Here is a 7,263-nt window from a genome sequence, read left to right on the forward strand (position 1 = left end):
AGCTCGCCATCCACGAGGATCTGAGCACATCTCTGGAGCTGTTCAACCTGGCGACCAAGTGCGCAAGAGCTGACGAAGGACGCCTCTCCCTCCTTGAGCTTACAGCTGCTGACCCAGAAGAGAAGAAGGCGAAGGCCAAGGATGTGAAGCGCAAAGGAGCAGCCGTGCTTGGAGCAGAACTAGACATGAAGCGCGGAAGGGACCAGCCGAAGTCGTCCAAGAGTAGCCGATTCTGCACCTACCACAACCTCTACAACCACAACACCAACGATTACCAGGAGCTCAGGGCCGTTCGAGAAGGACGCCTCGGTCGACACCGCGAGTGCAACGACCAGGGCTGCGACCGAGGAGGAGGACAAGGCGGAGGACGATGGGACGACCAAGGCCCTCGCCAGGAATGGCGTGACCGACCTCGTGAGGATCGCTGGCAGGACCAGCCTCGTGAGGGAGCCTGGAGGGGTCAGCCTCGCAAGGACCGCCCACAGGGCAACGCAGGCCTTCCTCCTCTGCCGCACCGTCAAGAAGGAATGATGACCACCACCAGGACGAGGGGGTTGGGGGCTTCCAGGAGCCACGTGCTATCGCTTGCATCTTGGGAGGTGCCCAGGCCCCATCCTCTCAGTGCATCTTCAAGCAATTTGCTCACAAGGTGAATGCAGTCCTCCCCAAGCTCGAGGCCACGCGCCCGCTCACGTGGTCCAAGTGCGCCATCACCTTCAGCTCAGTACATCAGCTCAAGTGTGCGGCTACAGCTAGCGTCCTCCCAATGCTTTGTTCCCCAATCATCAGCAACATGCAAGTTACGAGGACCCTCATCGATGGCGGCACAGGACTCAACGTTCTGTCCGTCGAGATGTTCAACGCCAGCCTACCAAGCCTTTCTCAGGAGTTACTGACGGCTCCACTACCCCGATAGGGCAGGTCCGCCTCCCTGTCACTTTCGGGGAGTGCAACAACTACCACATTGAGCTCATCGACTTGACTTCGACGTCGCCCACATTCGCCTGCCATACAATGCCATCCTCGGGTATCCAGCCCTGGCCGAGTTCATGGCGGTGACCCACCATGGCTACAATGTCCTCAAGATGCCAGGAAGCTGCGGAATCATCACAGTCCCCTGCGAAGAGAAGGATGTGGTGTGCTCCCTCGAGTGCACCTTCCAAGCTGCATCAGTAGGTAGAGAACCCTCCTGAGGTAGCAAGGGAGAGAACCCTCCTGAGGTAGTCCCCAAGAAGAAGAAGAAGACATCGCCCAGCTCAAGGCCTCAGTAGGTTGGCATCTCAGGAGGAGTCGCGTCAGGATCTGCGACCGTGCAAGGGGCGCCTCCTTCCATCGCATAGGAAGGCGCGCCCGGCACCCTCCTTGGGTAGGGCTCGGGGACTCTCTTCTGGAGGGCCTCAGACTTTGCCAAGATCATGAGGGAGGCGCTCGGGCACCACCTCGAGGCGTGCTTCACAGCACGTTTCCCTCAGGAAGGCATGGGGCGTGGAAAGCCCAACCCTCAGGAGTTCGTCACCAAGGCCACATAGGAGCTTCAGGAAGCAAGAGCCGTACGCGGCGACCGCCGTCTGCCTGGCGTAGCTCCCCATCCAAGCAAGGATGGTGGGCTGCAAATCTGCATCGATTTCCCAGGGCTCAACTGAGCGGCATCTCAGGAGCTCCTTTGGCCTTCGCGCGTGGGGCGCTGCGAGGGTCCGATGCACAGCTACATTTGCATGCCTTTCGGCCTGCCAAATGCGGCTGCCAATCACCAGCACCATCTGCGGAGCATTCTAGCGGCTCAAGAGGCCAGGCATCACGCGGTCCTAGCGGAGATGGAGATGGTCCTCGAGGAACCGCCTGGACCCCCAGAGCCTCCCGAGGCTCAGGTCTCCGGTGGCTCGTGAGGATCGGCCTCTTCATCGCGCACCTTCAGCTACTCCAACACCCCTCTACAATCATACTAGGTGACATCTTCCGAGGACGCACGGGTTTGTCCCTGCGGCATGTATCCCTTTTGCTTATGTCTTTAGTTTATCTTGCTTGGGGCGCCCCTCGGGTTGCATCATCCCCAAGCCGCTCGGGCCTGGCCCAGTGGCCTGTATCCCTCCTTCACTTATCTAAGTTGATTTGCCCTTCCTGCTTAACCTGCCTATGGTTATCATCTGCCACCTACCATGGGCCTCTTCTCCCCGTGCAAATCACTTGCGCGTGGAAAGGGGGGCTCATGAGCATCGCGACTCAGGATCTCTTACTGGCTCTCCAGGCCTCACCCCCTGGCCTTGTAGACGGCACCGCTATCTGGCATACCAGCGACGGCTGAGCTCGCTCAAGGGTTGGGACCTGAGGACGCAGAGCATTTTTATCTAACCATCTCGCAGGAACACATAGCCGTCCAAGGCTCAAGACCAGGCGCAACCCGCCTTAGGTAGGGCCTCGTGAGTCCCGTGCTGGCTCATGAGTGCCCAAATACACCTCGTCTAGCCCTGCCGTGCAAGCCACGTGTAAGGGCGGGGCTGTACACGCCCCGGGGGCTCCTCCCGGAGGGGGACCCCTTCCCATGTACCAGTGGAGGCACCATGCTCCGCGCTGGCTGACGACACTGCCAAGGAGTGGCTATGCCCGTACACATACAGAAGCGCTATGCTCCACGCTAGTGATAAATAACTGAGGGCGGCCCACGGCTGCATCAACCTCAAGGAGCCCAGAGCTCAGCGTTTGGCCTCATCGCAACACCTTCTGTCGGGAGCGTCACATGAGGGGGCTGGACACGGGGGCTGTGCCCGGGTCACGCTCGAGCGCAAGCCACCCAGCCAGGTCCCTCGGACCCGGTCGTCGTGCGCCCCTCCCCGAGCGGAGCCAAGGTATGAAGACCGTTTGAACGTCAAGGGGGACTCGTGAGCATCGCGACTCAGGAGCCTAACTGGTCACGTAGCCCCTAACTCCTTAGTTCCGCAAGGCTAATGGCGGTTGAGTTATCCGCGGGGCCTGGCCCTGCCGACGTAGAACACTAGACCTACCCCTACACTCCCTCCCTATTTGCTGTTTGCGTGTCAAGGGGGACTTCTAAGCATCACGACTCAGGAGCCTAACTTTTCACGTAGCCCCTCACTCCTTGGTCCCATCCTGGTGATCCGGTCCGGGCTAACGGCGGTTGAGGTATGCGTGGGGCCGGGCTCTGCGGACGCAGAACATAAAGCAAATAGGAAGGAAACTGCAAGATTTCGAAGCAAATCCAGAAGAAAATATTACAAGCCATAATTGTCTTCACATTACCAAACACAAGTTTAAACGCCTCCACAAGGCATGGTGCACATTGCAGGAGTTAAAACAGGAAGGAAGCCGTGAGAAGATCACCCTTGGACAGCGTCGTCATTCGCCAGGGGCTCTGCCTCCGTGGTGGTGTCACCCCCACCAGCACCATTTCCCGACGCCGTGGGAACAGTGGCACCTGATGTAGGCACAGTGGCGAAGGCGCGGAACTTCACCAGCAAGGTTTCCACCTAGCCCTTCACGGCTTCAGCAGCAGCGGTGAAGTGCTTGTCGTCCACGGGCTCCAGCAGCTTGTCGAGGTTGGCGCCAGGGTCGTGAAGATAGACATAGCTGAAGACGCGTGTCAGTGCCGCAGAAGAAATGACGCGAGCTTCAGCCCCGGCCTTGGGGCCGACGCCAGTCACAACTTCCTCGAACGCCTTGACCAAGAAAGGAAGCAGCTGGGTGGGGCCGTCCTTGGCACCAGCTAGCGGCTTCTCCAGGCCACCCTCGTAGAGCATCTTCAGCGCCTTGCGAGATCTCTGCTCAAGTCGCACGAAGGCCACGCGGTCCTCGGCAGGACCTTCGCCTTGGCGTCCAGCTCGGCCCTCTCTGTCTTCAGCTTCTGCTCCAACGTCCCCAGCCGGCCGCGTTCAGCGGTCAGCTCGGCGTCGCGGTTCATGATGGCATCCTCCTGAGCCTTCATCTTCTCATCCTTCTCCTGGCGGTAGCGAGCATCTTTGGTGAGCTCATCACGCAAGCCCTGCAGCTCGTCCTCCAGCGCCGTGCAACCGTCCTGGGCGACCGTGGCATGCCTCAGTGCCGCATCGCGGGCGGCTGCCTGGGTGTGGCTTGCTTCTCCTCCTCGGAAGCTGCCGCGGTCCGACTCAGCGCCGCTCGGACAGAGGTATCAGAGTGAACCCAGCCGGAGATCAGCTCTAGGCGCCCAGCTACCAGGTGGGAGTTGGCGCCCTGGAGGTCTTCTCGCAGCTGGCCCAGCTTGGTAAGGGCACGGTCCAAGAGAACAGAGGAGGTAGAAGAACCAGGAACCGGTGGTGCAGGAGGAGAAGGCGGCAGTGTAACGACGGCCCGGGACACTGGGGGGCTCCTGAGCCTTGGCTACCTCAGCAATAGCTTCAAGCGCCGGCACCTCTAGACTCAGCGAGGCCACGGTGGCTGGCACCCCGCCAGGGCATTCCTTCGGGCCTCGCAAGGACGATCGGGCAGGGGAGGTGCTAACTTTGCCGCCTCCCCTTCCCACGGATGAAGACGCTGCCACAAGAAATGAGTCTGCCCCAAGTGGAGCCACCAAGCCCCCCTTCTTCTACGCTGCAAGCGGCGGGCTAACCAAGTGATGGAAAACGTCAAGCCCCAGTAGCAAAAACAAGAACAAGACAGAGTTCGCGCACTTACTGGTCAATCACGGCATAGGCCACCGACCTCTTGCCGAGCTTAAAGCCTGAGAGCCTCTTAGTCCTAGGCACTGCCTCGAGAGGTCCAGGAGCGGAAGAGGGCGCACTAGAAGGGCTGGAGGCGGCTTTGGGCGGTGCCTGGGAAGGAGTAGCCCCTCGGGAGATTAGCGCCGACCTATCCTTCTTCGAGATCACGGGCTAGTCCTCTTCCTCTCGCGGGGCGCCGGCCTCATCATCGTCTGGCAAGGTGCGGAGGATGCTGGCCCTGCGCCGGGGGGAGGTGTCCCCCGTCCCCTCAGTGGCCGCCTCCGAGTCGCGCTCCTCTTCTTCCTCGTCTTCCTCTCCTCCCCCACGGGAGTCGCCTGAAGAGACTTCCTCCTGCGCCGTCGTCCCCTGGGCCACAGGAGGCTCTGACGCAACCAGGCCACGGCCATCAAAGGTGGGCATGGCATCCACCACCTGTTTCAAGTCGTCGCGGAGGAACAGGGGGCAGGAGTGCCCTCCAGACCTTCCAGGTCATTCCCAACCAAGCGGTGGAGAGCTGCGGCCAGATCCTCATCGGCCAAGGCCGCCGAGTACAGGTGAAGATCGTTGTCTGCGCCCCCAAGCATCCACAACGGGCACGTGTGCGCCTGATGTGGAGCCACCTGCTGTGTCAGGAACTCCCTCCGGAGCGTGGCCCCTGTCAGCTTCGCCGCCTTCTTGTTGCCCGGCCTCAGGTCGGCGTTCATCTTCTCCAGCACCAACTTCGCCCGACTGTCATCAAGCTTCGCGCGACACCACCCCTCGTCGGGCTGTGGCGGCTCCATTGGAAACACCAACCGGGAGTGGATACATCTGGCATCCATCATGACCCACTTGCTCCGGAAGCCATCGACCCTCTTCCCGGCCTTTGAGATCGCATTGGCCTTGGAGTACGCGATGAAGCCGGCGCACGCCGAGGTATGATCGCCGTTGATTCGGAGGGAGAAGAAGTGGTGCAGCAAAGCCACGGACGGAATCACCCCAACGTGCGCCTCACAGAAGTAGGCAAAAATCGACAAAAGGAGAATGGAGTTGGGATGGAGATGAAGGGCCTGCAACCTATAATGGTGGAGGACGGCGTAGAAGAACTCGGAGAAGGGAGGAACCAGGCCGGCGACAACGGTGTTCATGAAGAAGGGGTAGAGGGTGCTCCCCTTAGCCTCCGGCTCGGCGGAGCTAGCCTAGAGTTCGGTCTCCCCCATCTCGCTGCCCTCCACCGCCGTCATCAAGTGCGTAGCGACGAGATTCTTCTCCGACATGTTGGGGCCATCCAGGGCCGGCGAGTACCAAGCCGGTAGGGCATTGGCCATGGCCTTGCGGTGCGCCATTGCTCGCTAAAAGGGGAGGAATGGAGCGGATCTGGAGATTTCAGAAGCAAGAGAGCAAGGAAGGGGATATGGAGCAAGGCGAAGGAGAGCAATGAAGGCAAGCTTTACCCAGGCCAGCCTTTTGTCAGTCGGGCAGTTGCCGAGGCAGCGTGGGGAAGCGGCGACGCCCACGTCCAATCAACCGCCACGCGTCGACCAAGGCCGCAGGCTGTTGGGGCCCGCGGCACTCCGCACCTGCCCTTTGGCTTCACTGCTAAGCCAAGTCCAAGTACACCTTGGGCCCGGGGCTACTGTCGGCGTCTTGGGAACGGGGGTCCCCAGACTTGCCTTCCTGCAGCTTGCAGCGTGGCTCAACCATTGGCCCAGTACGGCCCGTCTTTATCAACCCAAGCTCAAGACCCTCACGAGGGGCAAAGCCTTGCGGGGCCGATTACACAAGGCCTCCTCAGGGGCGGCCTCACCAGGCAGGCTCGTGAGGAGGTGGAGAGATCAAGGCAAGGGGTACCTCGCGAGGTGCTCATGACGCAAGCCATGACGATCAAGACAAGATGGGCGCCAGGCGGGCGCGAGCCTGCGCAGTGTCCTCTTTTCTTCTTTTGTTCAAAGGGGGCAAGTGCAGGCGCGAAGTACCGAGGCATCAGGCAAAGGTTTCCATATCAGTGCAATGAGACCAAGACTAGCAGAGCGGCAGGACGGAGGTCACCATGGAGCCCAGGACGGCGTCATCACCAGTTCCTTTGGCAGTCGAAGACCTCCTTTAGTCAGGATAGCTTGTACTAGCTGCCCCTTTCAAAATGGCCATTGTTGGCTCCCTTCCCGCTCAATATTTGGGAAGAGAACCATGGCCTCTATAAATAGGGATAGCCACCACAATAGGGGGGGATCTCATCTAGAGCCATCGAATCCTTCCTAAGTAGAGCACCGCACCACCACAAGAACACCTCTTGCAAGGCTGTTCTTCCTCTGTACTGTTCATCATCAGCCCAAGAGGTAATGCACCACGCCACAAACTGGATTAGGGTATTACACCACAACGGTGGCCCGAGCCAGTATAAACGTCGTGTCTCTTGTGTTGTTCATCGTGCTAGCTTAGAATCGCGGCTAGGTTCTGGGCATGTTTCGGTAGGGAGAAGATCTTCGCGCGCACCCTAGAGTTTGAACCTTAACGGTTTTGCCGGAACCCGATATCCGACAAGACTGGCATCTTAGCCAAGAAAGAGGTCATCCATTGGAGGGTTCCATGCAATGAAAATCGTCCTGAGCCCAAG

The sequence above is a fragment of the Triticum aestivum genome, chromosome 3B, assembly GCF_018294505.1.
Source record: "Triticum aestivum cultivar Chinese Spring chromosome 3B, IWGSC CS RefSeq v2.1, whole genome shotgun sequence".
NCBI classification, from domain to species: Eukaryota; Viridiplantae; Streptophyta; class Magnoliopsida; order Poales; family Poaceae; genus Triticum; species Triticum aestivum.